The following is a 12,923-nucleotide window of genomic DNA, read 5'->3' as shown; positions in this document are numbered from 1 at the left end:
GTAGTTTAAAACAATTTATCATCAACTGATGATTGATCAGATATTAACCAACTGAAAAGGAGAAGATCCAGTGACTTATATCAAAGTGGTTTCCTAAAGTATATAAGGTATGAAAGAAGCTACATTTGGTTGGTGGAAGCACACCTTAAGCTGTCACATGCAGTAGTTCAAAACAATTTATCATCAATTCATGATTGATCAGATATTAACCAACTGAAAAAGGATGGTGATAGTATCCTGCATTAGTCACCGAGTTCTAAACAGTTCATCATAGTTGCAACAGTCTTCTCAAACCTTTAAAATAATGATATCTGCTAACAGTAAAGATATTCAAATTTTAATTTTGCATGAACTAATTATGTGCCCTATCAGAACTAATATTTTACTACTTCATGCACCTCAATTTCTTTTGTTATTTCAATGAAAATAAACAAAATGCAATTCAATAAAAAATATGAATTTCTCATCGATTTTATGTTTAATAATGAACTTTCTTTTAACCTTTGCTGACATCTTTTCAATTAATACTTTAAAACAAAAAACCCTTTAATTTTGATGTTCTAGATCTGTGAGCTATCCTAATGATATGCACATGTGGTAGCATGGCCGAGCGGTCTAAGGCGCTGGATTAAGGCTCCAGTCTCTTCGGAGGCGTGGGTTCAAATCCCACTGCTGCCATATATATTATACAAAGAGTAGGCCAGTTATTGATGTCAAAGTGATTCTTTTTTTCCATTAGATAGGATATTACCCAGCTGAAATTTGTTGGTGAAAGATTCCTCTAGCTACTCAACAGTTCATCATTGTTACAAGAGACTTCCCAAATGTTTTAAAAATGTTATCTGCTAACAGTCAAGATGAGCCAAAATTAAGTTGGCATGAAGTAATTAGAAGTAATATCATAACTAATATTTAATTACTGAGTTGTCTTATCATACAATTAGAGATGGAAATGTTGGCAACGTGACTCATTGGTATAAATTGATGGATTTATATTTTGATTTCTCTAACTTTTCTATCACTCTGGATTTTAATCTCACAGCTGTCTATTTTAGGCATTTGAATAATACTTCAAAGTTGTTTGGATACATCAGTTGCGCTAAATGAAGGAAATTTGAAGTCAAATATAATCATTACTTGTTAAATGTACCTGGCTTCTTTTGCATTTTATCTCAGCTTTTCCTGACTTTGGGTAAAGTTTTCAATGACATTCCAGATATGAGAGCTAAAATATTTTAAAGTGTACAGCAGGTTGTAGGATGACAGAGCTATTCAAGCCGTTGGAATCAAATCCCACTGCTGCCATATTTATTCTCCAAGGAGAAGATCCAGTGATATATATCAAAGTGGTTTCCTAAAGTAGATAAGGTATAAAAGAAGCTAAATTTGGTTGGTGGAAGCACACCTTAAGCTGTCACATGCAGTAGTTTAAAACAATTTATCATCAACTGATGATTGATCAGATATTAACCAACTGAAAAGGAGAAGATCCAGTGACTTATATCAAAGTGGTTTCCTAAAGTAGATAAGGTATAAAAGAAGCTACATTTGGTTGGTGGAAGCACACCTTAAGCTGTCACATGCAGTAGTTCAAAACAATTTATCATCAATTCATGATTGATCAGATATTAACCAACTGAAAAAGGATGGTGATAGTATCCTGCATTAGTCACCGAGTTCTAAACCGTTCATCATAGTTGCAACAGTCTTCTCAAACCTTTAAAATAATGATATCTGCTAACTGTAAAGATATTCAAATTTTAATTTTGCATGAAGTAATTATGTGCCCTATCAGAACTAATATTTTACTACTTCATGCATCTCAATTTCTTTTGTTATTTCAATGAAAATAAACAAAATGCAATTCAATAAAAAATATGAATTTCTCATCGATTTTATGTTTAATAATGAACTTTACTTTAACCTTTGCTGACATCTTTTCAATTAATACTTTAAAACAAAAAACCCTTTAATTTTGATGTTCTAGATCTGTGAGCTATCCTAATCATAAGCACATGTGGTAGCATGGCCGGGCGGTCTAAGGCGCTGGATTAAGGCTCCAGTCTCTTCGGAGGCGTGGGTTCAAATCCCTCTGCTGCCATATTTATTATACAAAGAGTAGGCCAGTTATTGATGTCAAACTGATTCTTTTTTTCCATTAGAAAGGATATTGCCCAGCTGAAATTTGTTGGTGGAAGATTCCTCTAGCTACTCAACAGTTCATCATTGTTACAAGAGACTTCCCAAATGTTTTAAAAATGTTATCTGCTAACAGTCAAGATGAGCCAAAATTAAGTTGGCATGAAGTATTTAGAAGTAATATCATAACTAATATTTAATTACTGAGTTGTCTTATCATACAATTAGAGATGGAAATGTTGGCAACGTGACTCATTGGTATAAATTGATGGATTTATATTCCGATTTCTCTAACTTTCCCTTCACTCTGGATTTTAATCTCACAGCTGTCTATTTTAGGCATTTGAATAATACTTCAAAGTTGTTTGGATTCATCAGTTGCGCTAAATGAAGGAAATTTGAAGTCAAGTATAATCATTACTTGTTAAATGTACCTGGCTTCTTTTGCATTTTATCTCAGCTTTTCCTGACTTTGGGTAAAGTTTTGAATGACATTCCAGATATGAGAGCTAAAATATTTTAAAGTGTACAGCAGGTTGTAGGATGACAGAGCTATTCAAGCCACTGGAATCAAATCCCACTGCTGCCATATTTATTCTCCAAGGAGAAGATCCAGTGATATATACCAAACTGGTTTCCTAAAGTAGATAAGGTATAAAAGAAGCTAAATTTGGTTGGTGGAAGCACACCTTAAGCTGTCACATGCGGTAGTTTAAAACAATTTATCATCAACTGATGATTGATCAGATATTAACCAACTGAAAAGGAGAAGATCCAGTGACTTATATCAAAGTGGTTTCCTAAAGTATATAAGGTATGAAAGAAGCTACATTTGGTTGGTGGAAGCACACCTTAAGCTGTCACATGCAGTAGTTCAAAACAATTTATCATCAATTCATGATTGATCAGATATTAACCAACTGAAAAAGGATGGTGATAGTATCCTGCATTAGTCACCGAGTTCTAAACAGTTCATCATAGTTGCAACAGTCTTCTCAAACCTTTAAAATAATGATATCTGCTAACAGTAAAGATATTCAAATTTTAATTTTGCATGAACTAATTATGTGCCCTATCAGAACTAATATTTTACTACTTCATGCATCTCAATTTCTTTTGTTATTTCAATGAAAATAAACAAAATGCAATTCAATAAAAAATATGAATTTCTCATCGATTTTATGTTTAATAATGAACTTTCTTTTAACCTTTGCTGACATCTTTTCAATTAATACTTTAAAACAAAAAACCCTTTAATTTTGATGTTCTAGATCTGTGAGCTATCCTAATGATATGCACATGTGGTAGCATGGCCGAGCGGTCTAAGGCGCTGGATTAAGGCTCCAGTCTCATCGGAGGCGTGGGTTCAAATCCCACTGCTGCCATATATATTATACAAAGAGTAGGCCAGTTATTGATGTCAAAGTGATTCTTTTTTTCCATTAGATAGGATATTACCCAGCTGAAATTTGTTGGTGAAAGATTCCTCTAGCTACTCAACAGTTCATCATTGTTACAAGAGACTTCCCAAATGTTTTAAAAATGTTATCTGCTAACAGTCAAGATGAGCCAAAATTAAGTTGGCATGAAGTAATTAGAAGTAATATCATAACTAATATTTAATTACTGAGTTGTCTTATCATACAATTAGAGATGGAAATGTTGGCAACGTGACTCATTGGTATAAATTGATGGATTTATATTTTGATTTCTCTAACTTTTCTATCACTCTGGATTTTAATCTCACAGCTGTCTATTTTAGGCATTTGAATAATACTTCAAAGTTGTTTGGATACATCAGTTGCGCTAAATGAAGGAAATTTGAAGTCAAATATAATCATTACTTGTTAAATGTACCTGGCTTCTTTTGCATTTTATCTCAGCTTTTCCTGACTTTGGGTAAAGTTTTCAATGACATTCCAGATATGAGAGCTAAAATATTTTAAAGTGTACAGCAGGTTGTAGGATGACAGAGCTATTCAAGCCGTTGGAATCAAATCCCACTGCTGCCATATTTATTCTCCAAGGAGAAGATCCAGTGATATATATCAAAGTGGTTTCCTAAAGTAGATAAGGTATAAAAGAAGCTAAATTTGGTTGGTGGAAGCACACCTTAAGCTGTCACATGCAGTAGTTTAAAACAATTTATCATCAACTGATGATTGATCAGATATTAACCAACTGAAAAGGAGAAGATCCAGTGACTTATATCAAAGTGGTTTCCTAAAGTAGATAAGGTATAAAAGAAGCTACATTTGGTTGGTGGAAGCACACCTTAAGCTGTCACATGCAGTAGTTCAAAACAATTTATCATCAATTCATGATTGATCAGATATTAACCAACTGAAAAAGGATGGTGATAGTATCCTGCATTAGTCACCGAGTTCTAAACAGTTCATCATAGTTGCAACAGTCTTCTCAAACCTTTAAAATAATGATATCTGCTAACTGTAAAGATATTCAAATTTTAATTTTGCATGAAGTAATTATGTGCCCTATCAGAACTAATATTTTACTACTTCATGCATCTCAATTTCTTTTGTTATTTCAATGAAAATAAACAAAATGCAATTCAATAAAAAATATTAATTTCTCATCGATTTTATGTTTAAAAATGAACTTTCTTTTAACCTTTGCTGACATCTTTTCAATTAATACTTTAAAACAAAAAACCCTTTAATTTTGATGTTCTAGATCTGTGAGCTATCCTAATGATATGCACATGTGGTAGCATGGCCGAGCGGTCTAAGGTGCTGGATTAAGGCTCCAGTCTCTTCGGAGGTGTGGGTTCAAATCCCACTGCTGCCAAATTTATTATACAAAGAGTAGGCCAGTTATTGATGTCAAACTGATTCTTTTTTTCCATTAGAAAGGATATTACCCAGCTGAAATTTGTTGGTGGAAGATTCCTCTAGCTACTCAACAGTTCATCATTGTTACAAGAGACTTCCCAAATGTTTTAAAAATGTTATCTGCTAACAGTCAAGATGAGCCAAAATTAAGTTGGCATGAAGTAATTAGAAGTAATATCATAACTAATATTTAATTACTGAGTTGTCTTATCATACAATTAGAGATGGAAATGTTGGCAACGTGACTCATTGGTATAAATTGATGGATTTATATTCCGATTTCTCTAAATTTTCTATCACTCTGGATTTTAATCTCACAGCTGTCTATTTTAGGCATTTGAATAATACTTCAAAGTTGTTTGGATACATCAGTTGCGCTAAATGAAGGAAATTTGAAGTCAAATATAATCATTACTTGTTAAATGTACCTGGCTTCTTTTGCATTTTATCTCAGCTTTTCCTGACTTTGGGTAAAGTTTTGAATGACATTCCAGATATGAGAGCTAAAATATTTTAAAGTGTACAGCAGGTTGTAGGATGACAGATCTATTCAAGCCACTGGAATCAAATCCCACTGCTGCCATATTTATTCTCCAAGGAGAAGATCCAGTGATATATACCAAAGTGGTTTCCTAAAGTAGATAAGGTATAAAAGAAGCTAAATTTGGTTGGTGGAAGCACACCTTAAGCTGTCACATGCAGTAGTTTAAAACAATTTATCATCAACTGATGATTGGTCAGATATTAACCAACTGAAAAGGAGAAGATCCAGTGACTTATATCAAAGTGGTTTCCTAAAGTATATAAGGTATGAAAGAAGCTACATTTGGTTTGTGGAAGCACACCTTAAGCTGTCACATGCAGTAGTTCAAAACAATTTATCATCAATTCATGATTGATCAGATATTAACCAACTGAAAAAGGATGGTGATAGTATCCTGCATTAGTCACCGAGTTCTAAACAGTTCATCATAGTTGCAACAGTCTTCTCAAACCTTTAAAATAATGATATCTGCTAACAGTAAAGATATTCAAATTTTAATTTTGCATGAAGTAATTATGTGCCCTTTCAGAACTAATATTTTACTACTTCATGCATCTCAATTTCTTTTGTTATTTCAATGAAAATAAACAAAATGCAATTCAATAAAAAATATGAATTTCTCATCGATTTTATGTTTAATAATGAACTTTCTTTTAACCTTTGCTGACATCTTTTCAATTAATACTTTAAAACAAAAAAACCTTTAATTTTGATGTTCTAGATCTGTGAGCTATCCTAATTATAAGCCCATGTGGTAGCATGGCCGAGCGGTCTAATGCGCTGGATTAAGGCTCCAGTCTCTTCGGAGGCGTGGGTTCAAATCCCTCTGCTGCCATATTTATTATACAAAGAGTAGGCCAGTTATTGATGTCAAACTGATTCTTTTTTTCCATTAGAAAGGATATTACCCAGCTGAAATTTGTTGGTGGAAGATTCCTCTAGCTACTCAACAGTTCATCATTGTTACAAGAGACTTCCCAAATGTTTTAAAAATGTTATCTGCTAACAGTCAAGATGAGCCAAAATTAAGTTGGCATGAAGTAATTAGAAGTAATATCATAACTAATATTTAATTACTGAGTTGTCTTATCATACAATTAGAGATGGAAATGTTGGCAACGTGACTCATTGGTATAAATTGATGGATTTATATTCCGATTTCTCTAACTTTCCCTTCACTCTGGATTTTAATCTCACAGCTGTCTATTTTAGGCATTTGAATAATACTTCAAAGTTGTTTGGATTCATCAGTTGCGCTAAATGAAGGAAATTTGAAGTCAAGTATAATCATTACTTGTTAAATGTACCTGGCTTCTTTTGCATTTTATCTCAGCTTTTCCTGACTTTGGGTAAAGTTTTGAATGACATTCCAGATATGAGAGCTAAAATATTTTAAAGTGTACAGCAGGTTGTAGGATGACAGAGCTATTCAAGCCACTGGAATCAAATCCCACTGCTGCCATATTTATTCTCCAAGGAGAAGATCCAGTGATATATACCAAAGTGGTTTCCTAAAGTAGATAAGGTATAAAAGAAGCTAAATTTGGTTGGTGGAAGCACACCTTAAGCTGTCACATGCAGTAGTTTAAAACAATTTATCATCAACTGATGATTGATCAGATATTAACCAACTGAAAAGGAGAAGATCCAGTGACTTATATCAAAGTGGTTTCCTAAAGTATATAAGGTATGAAAGAAGCTACATTTGGTTGGTGGAAGCACACCTTAAGCTGTCACATGCAGTAGTTCAAAACAATTTATCATCAATTCATGATTGATCAGATATTAACCAACTGAAAAAGGATGGTGATAGTATCCTGCATTAGTCACCGAGTTCTAAACAGTTCATCATAGTTGCAACAGTCTTCTCAAACCTTTAAAATAATGATATCTGCTAACAGTAAAGATATTCAAATTTTAATTTTGCATGAAGTAATTATGTGCCCTATCAGAACTAATATTTTACTACTTCATGCATCTCAATTTCTTTTGTTATTTCAATGAAAATAAACAAAATGCAATTCAATAAAAAATATGAATTTCTCATCGATTTTATGTTTAATAATGAACTTTCTTTTAACCTTTGCTGACATCTTTTCAATTAATACTTTAAAACAAAAAACCCTTTAATTTTGATGTTCTAGATCTGTGAGCTATCCTAATGATATGCACATGTGGTAGCATGGCCGAGCGGTCTAAGGCGCTGGATTAAGGCTCCAGTCTCTTCGGAGGCGTGGGTTCAAATCCCACTGCTGCCATATTTATTATACAAAGAGTAGGCCAGTTATTGATGTCAAAGTGATTCTTTTTTTCCATTAGATAGGATATTACCCAGCTGAAATTTGTTGGTGAAAGATTCCTCTAGCTACTCAACAGTTCATCATTGTTACAAGAGACTTCCCAAATGTTTTAAAAATGTTATCTGCTAACAGTCAAGATGAGCCAAAATTAAGTTGGCATGAAGTAATTAGAAGTAATATCATAACTAATATTTAATTACTGAGTTGTCTTATCATACAATTAGAGATGGAAATGTTGGCAACGTGACTCATTGGTATAAATTGATGGATTTATATTTTGATTTCTCTAACTTTTCTATCACTCTGGATTTTAATCTCACAGCTGTCTATTTTAGGCATTTGAATAATACTTCAAAGTTGTTTGGATACATCAGTTGCGCTAAATGAAGGAAATTTGAAGTCAAATATAATCATTACTTGTTAAATGTACCTGGCTTCTTTTGCATTTTATCTCAGCTTTTCCTGACTTTGGGTAAAGTTTTCAATGACATTCCAGATATGAGAGCTAAAATATTTTAAAGTGTACAGCAGGTTGTAGGATGACAGAGCTATTCAAGCCGTTGGAATCAAATCCCACTGCTGCCATATTTATTCTCCAAGGAGAAGATCCAGTGATATATATCAAAGTGGTTTCCTAAAGTAGATAAGGTATAAAAGAAGCTAAATTTGGTTGGTGGAAGCACTCCTTAAGCTGTCACATGCAGTAGTTTAAAACAATTTATCATCAACTGATGATTGATCAGATATTAACCAACTGAAAAGGAGAAGATCCAGTGACTTATATCAAAGTAGTTTCCTAAAGTAGATAAGGTATAAAAGAAGCTACATTTGGTTGGTGGAAGCACACCTTAAGCTGTCACATGCAGTAGTTCAAAACAATTTATCATCAATTCATGATTGATCAGATATTAACCAACTGAAAAAGGATGGTGATAGTATCCTGCATTAGTCACCGAGTTCTAAACAGTTCATCATAGTTGCAACAGTCTTCTCAAACCTTTAAAATAATGATATCTGCTAACAGTAAAGATATTCAAATTTTAATTTTGCATGAAGTAATTATGTGCCCTATCAGAACTAATATTTTACTACTTCATGCATCTCAATTTCTTTTGTTATTTCAGTGAAAATAAACAAAATGCAATTCAATAAAAAATATGAATTTCTCATCGATTTTATGTTTAATAATGAACTTTCTTTTAACCTTTGCTGACATCTTTTCAATTAATACTTTAAAACAAAAAACCCTTTAATTTTGATGTTCTAGATCTGTGAGCTATCCTAACGATAAGCACATGTGGTAGCATGGCCGAGCGGTCTAAGGCGCTGGATTAAGGCTCCAGTCTCTTCGGAGGCGTGGGTTCAAATCCCACTGCTGCCATATTTATTATACAAAGAGTAGGCCAGTTATTGATGTCAAACTGATTCTTTTTTTCCATTAGAAAGGATATTACCCAGCTGAAATTTGTTGGTGGAAGATTCCTCTAGCTACTCAACAGTTCATCATTGTTACAAGAGACTTCACAAATGTTTTAAAAATGTTATCTGCTAACAGTCAAGATGAGCCAAAATTAAGTTGGCATGAAGTAATTAGAAGTAATATCATAACTAATATTTAATTACTGAGTTGTCTTATCATACAATTAGAGATGGAAATGTTGGCAACGTGACTCATTGGTATAAATTGATGGATTTATATTCCGATTTCTCTAACTTTCCCTTCACTCTGGATTTTAATCTCACAGCTGTCTATTTTAGGCATTTGAATAATACTTCAAAGTTGTTTGGATTCATCAGTTGCGCTAAATGAAGGAAATTTGAAGTCAAGTATAATCATTACTTGTTAAATGTACCTGGCTTCTTTTGCATTTTATCTCAGCTTTTCCTGACTTTGGGTAAAGTTTTGAATGACATTCCAGATATGAGAGCTAAAATATTTTAAAGTGTACAGCAGGTTGTAGGATGACAGAGCTATTCAAGCCACTGGAATCAAATCCCACTGCTGCCATATTTATTCTCCAAGGAGAAGATCCAGTGATATATACCAAAGTGGTTTCCTAAAGTAGATAAGGTATAAAAGAAGCTAAATTTGGTTGGTGGAAGCACACCTTAAGCTGTCACATGCAGTAGTTTAAAACAATTTATCATCAACTGATGATTGGTCAGATATTAACCAACTGAAAAGGAGAAGATCCAGTGACTTATATCAAAGTGGTTTCCTAAAGTATATAAGGTATGAAAGAAGCTACATTTGGTTTGTGGAAGCACACCTTAAGCTGTCACATGCAGTAGTTCAAAACAATTTATCATCAATTCATGATTGATCAGATATTAACCAACTGAAAAAGGATGGTGATAGTATCCTGCATTAGTCACCGAGTTCTAAACAGTTCATCATAGTTGCAACAGTCTTCTCAAACCTTTAAAATAATGATATCTGCTAACAGTAAAGATATTCAAATTTTAATTTTGCATGAACTAATTATGTGCCCTATCAGAACTAATATTTTACTACTTCATGCATCTCAATTTCTTTTGTTATTTCAATGAAAATAAACAAAATGCAATTCAATAAAAAATATGAATTTCTCATCGATTTTATGTTTAATAATGAACTTTCTTTTAACCTTTGCTGACATCTTTTCAATTAATACTGTAAAACAAAAAACCCTTTAATTTTGATGTTCTAGATCTGTGAGCTATCCTAATGATATGAACATGTGGTAGCATGGCCGAGCGGTCTAAGGCACTGGATTAAGGCTCCAGTCTCTTCGGAGGCGTGGGTTCAAATCCCACTGCTGCCATATTTATTATACAAAGAGTAGGCCAGTTATTGATGTCAAAGTGATTCTTTTTTTCCATTAGATAGGATATTACCCAGCTGAAATTTGTTGGTGAAAGATTCCTCTAGCTACTCAACAGTTCATCATTGTTACAAGAGACTTCCCAAATGTTTTAAAAATGTTATCTGCTAACAGTCAAGATGAGCCAAAATTAAGTTGGCATGAAGTAATTAGAAGTAATATCATAACTAATATTTAATTACTGAGTTGTCTTATCATACAATTAGAGATGGAAATGTTGGCAACGTGACTCATTGGTATAAATTGATGGATTTATATTTTGATTTCTCTAACTTTTCTATCACTCTGGATTTTAATCTCACAGCTGTCTATTTTAGGCATTTGAATAATACTTCAAAGTTGTTTGGATACATCAGTTGCGCTAAATGAAGGAAATTTGAAGTCAAATATAATCATTACTTGTTAAATGTACCTGGCTTCTTTTGCATTTTATCTCAGCTTTTCCTGACTTTGGGTAAAGTTTTCAATGACATTCCAGATATGAGAGCTAAAATATTTTAAAGTGTACAGCAGGTTGTAGGATGACAGAGCTATTCAAGCCACTGGAATCAAATCCCACTGCTGCCATATTTATTCTCCAAGGAGAAGATCCAGTGATATATATCAAAGTGGTTTCCTAAAGTAGATAAGGTATAAAAGAAGCTAAATTTGGTTGGTGGAAGCACACCTTAAGCTGTCACATGCAGTAGTTTAAAACAATTTATCATCAACTGATGATTGATCAGATATTAACCAACTGAAAAGGAGAAGATCCAGTGACTTATATCAAAGTGGTTTCCTAAAGTATATAAGGTATGAAAGAAGCTACATTTGGTTGGTGGAAGCACACCTTAAGCTGTCACATGCAGTAGTTCAAAACAATTTATCATCAATTCATGATTGATCAGATATTAACCAACTGAAAAAGGATGGTGATAGTATCCTGCATTAGTCACCGAGTTCTAAACAGTTCATCATAGTTGCAACAGTCTTCTCAAACCTTTAAAATAATGATATCTGCTAACAGTAAAGATATTCAAATTTTAATTTTGCATGAAGTAATTATGTGCCCTATCAGAACTAATATTTTACTACTTCATGCATCTCAATTTCTTTTGTTATTTCAATGAAAATAAACAAAATGCAATTCAATAAAAAATATGAATTTCTCATCGATTTTATGTTTAATAATGAACTTTCTTTTAACCTTTGCTGACATCTTTTCAATTAATACTTTAAAACAAAAAACCCTTTAATTTTGATGTTCTAGATCTGTGAGCTATCCTAATGCTTGCTCATGTGGTAGCATGACCGAGCTGTCTAAGGTGCTGGATTAAGGCTCCAGTCACTTCGGAGCTGTGGGTTCAAATCCCATTGCTGCCATATTTATTATACAAAGAGTAGGCCAGTTATTGATGTCAAACTGATTCTTTTTTTCCATTAGAAAGGATATTACCCAGCTGAAATTTGTTGGTGGAAGATTCCTCTAGCTACTCAACAGTTCATCATTGTTACAAGAGACTTCCCAAATGTTTTAAAAATGTTATCTGCTACCAGTCAAGATGAGCCAAAATTAAGTTGGCATGAAGTAATTAGAAGTAATATCATAACTAATATTTATTTACTGAGTTGTCTTATCATACAATTAGAGATGGAAATGTTGGCAACGTGACTCATTGGTATAAATTGATGGATTTATATTCCGATTTCTCTAACTTTTCTATCACTCTGGATTTTAATCTCACAGCTGTCTATTTTAGGCATTTGAATAATACTTCAAAGTTGTTTGGATACATCAGTTGCGCTAAATGAAGGAAATTTGAAGTCAAATATAATCATTACTTGTTAAATGTACCTGGCTTCTTTTGCATTTTATCTCAGCTTTTCCTGACTTTGGGTAAAGTTTTGAATGACATTCCAGATATGAGAGCTAAAATATTTTAAAGTGTACAGCAGGTTGTAGGATGACAGAGCTATTCAAGCCACTGGAATCAAATCCCACTGCTGCCATATTTATTCTCCAAGGAGAAGATCCAGTGATATATACCAAAGTGGTTTCCTAAAGTAGATAAGGTATAAAAGAAACTAAACTTGGTTGGTGGAAGCACACCTTAAGCTGTCACATGCAGTAGTTTAAAACAATTTATCATCAACTGATGATTGATCAGATATTAACCAACTGAAAAGGAGAAGATCCAGTGACTTATATCAAAGTGGTTTCCTAAAGTAGATAAGGTATAAAAGA

At 33.1% G+C, this 12,923-nt stretch overlaps 6 non-coding genes across 6 annotated transcripts; all 6 read left to right on the top strand.

Moving 5' to 3' along the window:
- The first annotated feature begins 596 nt into the window (after nt 1-596).
- TRNAL-AAG (transfer RNA leucine (anticodon AAG)) lies at nt 597-678 on the top strand. The gene has a single exon. It is a non-coding gene; the product is annotated as a tRNA-Leu (tRNA).
- Nucleotides 679-3,442: 2,764 nt separating this feature from the next.
- TRNAL-AAG (transfer RNA leucine (anticodon AAG)) lies at nt 3,443-3,524 on the top strand. Its single transcript has one exon. It is a non-coding gene; the product is annotated as a tRNA-Leu (tRNA).
- A 1,341-nt stretch (nt 3,525-4,865) lies between these two features.
- TRNAL-AAG (transfer RNA leucine (anticodon AAG)) lies at nt 4,866-4,947 on the top strand. The gene has a single exon. It is a non-coding gene; the product is annotated as a tRNA-Leu (tRNA).
- A 2,764-nt stretch (nt 4,948-7,711) lies between these two features.
- TRNAL-AAG (transfer RNA leucine (anticodon AAG)) lies at nt 7,712-7,793 on the top strand. The gene has a single exon. It is a non-coding gene; the product is annotated as a tRNA-Leu (tRNA).
- A 1,341-nt stretch (nt 7,794-9,134) lies between these two features.
- Nucleotides 9,135-9,216, top strand: TRNAL-AAG (transfer RNA leucine (anticodon AAG)). Its single transcript has one exon. It is a non-coding gene; the product is annotated as a tRNA-Leu (tRNA).
- A 1,341-nt stretch (nt 9,217-10,557) lies between these two features.
- TRNAL-AAG (transfer RNA leucine (anticodon AAG)) lies at nt 10,558-10,639 on the top strand. The gene has a single exon. It is a non-coding gene; the product is annotated as a tRNA-Leu (tRNA).
- The last annotated feature ends 2,284 nt before the right edge of the window (nt 10,640-12,923 follow it).

This window comes from Taudactylus pleione, unplaced genomic scaffold, assembly GCF_031769625.1.
Source record: "Taudactylus pleione unplaced genomic scaffold, aTauple2 ptg000016l, whole genome shotgun sequence".
Lineage (NCBI taxonomy): Eukaryota > Metazoa > Chordata > Amphibia > Anura > Myobatrachidae > Taudactylus > Taudactylus pleione.
This window is presented reverse-complemented; position numbering and strand designations above follow the sequence as displayed.